The 1,857-nt window shown below is 53.5% G+C and overlaps 1 pseudogene; it reads left to right on the forward strand.

Annotated features, from left to right (window-relative positions):
- The first annotated feature begins 212 nt into the window (after positions 1-212).
- LOC142047705 (olfactory receptor 2B8-like) lies at positions 213-1,492 on the forward strand (annotated as a pseudogene).
- Positions 1,493-1,857: the final 365 nt, after the last annotated feature.

Below are 1,857 nucleotides of genomic sequence, written 5' to 3' on the forward strand. Positions count from 1 at the left end.
AATGTATGCAGTGCTGCAGGTGGGTCATTCCTAGGTTATTAAGAGATTCCAGGCTTTCCCTAATCCATTCACTTAACACTTACCTTTCTCCTAAGACTCAAGGCTGCCATTCCAAAAATACCCACTGTCAATCCCAACACTAGCACCTAGTATCACAAATCTCTTTGCTGCGAGATATTTTTCACCGTTATTCTTTCTGGCCCCTACAGGTGATGTATGGCAAAGGGTCACAGGAAGATGGAAACCAAAGCTCCTTGGGGGAATTCATCCTGCTAGGGGTCTGACCGGCCACAACTGGAGCTGCTGCTCTTTGTGCTCATTTTAATCTCCCTACACCATGACTTTGCTTGGAAAACACCACCATCATCATGATCTCATGGCTTGACCCCCATCTCCACATGCCCATGTATTTCTTCCTCAGCAACCTCTCTTTCCTGGACCTCTGCTACACACCAGTGTTGGCCCCCAGTTGCTGGTGAACTTCCGCAGCACCCACAAATCTATCTCTTGGGCTGGCTGTGCGGCCCAGCTGTACATTCTCCATCTCACTGGGTTGCACTGAGTGCCTCCTGCTGGCTGTCATGGCCTATGACCGCTATGCCGCTATCTGCCAGCCACTGCGCTACACAGCCATCATGAGCCACCGCCTCTGCCTGCAGCTGGCGGCCACCGCCTGGTTGTGTGGCTTTGGCAACTCCATCCTGCAGACCATTCGGACCCTGAGGCTGCCCCGGTGTGGGCGGAACCAAATTGATAACCTCTTCTGCGAGGTGCTGGCCCTGCTCAAACTAGCATGTGTCGACACCTCTGCCAATGAGGCTGAGGTCCTCGCCAGTGGAGTGATTTTCCTGCTGGTTCCACTGGGCCTCATCCTGATGTCCTATGGCTACATCAGCACCACAGTTCTGAAGATTCACTCGGCGAAGGGCAGGCTCAAGGCCTTTAACACCTGTGCCTCCCACCTTGTTGTGGTGTTGCTGTTTTATGGCACGGGCATTTCCATGTATCTACAGCCTCCATCCAGCTACTCCCAGCAGCACGGGGCAAGATGGTATCCCTCTTCTACACCATGGTGACCCCCATGCTCAACCCCCTCATCTACACGCTGAGAAACAAAGACGTGCACGGGGCCTTGCAGAGGGCACTGAGGAGAAACGTGACCACCCAGGGGGTCTGTGCTGGGAGAGCAATTGGCACAAATCCATCTCTACCTCTCATGGCTACTGTAACCTCTTCTGTGCCCATGTGGAAGCCTTCTGCTCTCTCCAGAGTCCCGGCCCTCTCCACCCACACAAACCCTCTGGTCTCCCCCACTCTGCAGAACAAGCCTGCCCTAATCTGTCCCACAGCCTACCTTCCCTTTCCCACCCCACGTAAACCATCTCTCACCCACACAACAGCCCTGCCTTCCGCTTTGAAGTTCAACCAAGGACTGTCCTTGGTGGATCTCCAGGAACAATCCCTGTTCTCCTGTGCAAAGAGATTATTCTGATTCCTTTCTGGGCTGGTTTACACTACGGGGGGAGATTGATCTTAGATATGCAACTTCAGCTACGTGAATAACGTAGCTGAAGTCGAATATCTAAGATCGGATTACTCACCCGTCCTCACCGCGCGGGATCGATATCCGCGGCTCCCCCTGTCGATTCCGGAACTCCGTTGGGGTTGGTGGAGTTCCGGAATCGATATAAGTGCGCTCGGGGATCGATTTTAACCCGCCGATACGGTGGGTAGTCTAGACGTAGCCTCTATTGTGGTAGCAAAGACTCTGCAACTGAGATCAGGGCTGTGCCAAGCGTGGCATGGAATGAGTGGCCCACCTACAGTAGAAGGCCAAGCAGTGGCAGAAGGATTCCT

Source organism: Chelonoidis abingdonii, chromosome 13, assembly GCF_003597395.2.
Source record: "Chelonoidis abingdonii isolate Lonesome George chromosome 13, CheloAbing_2.0, whole genome shotgun sequence".
NCBI lineage: Eukaryota > Metazoa > Chordata > Testudines > Testudinidae > Chelonoidis > Chelonoidis abingdonii.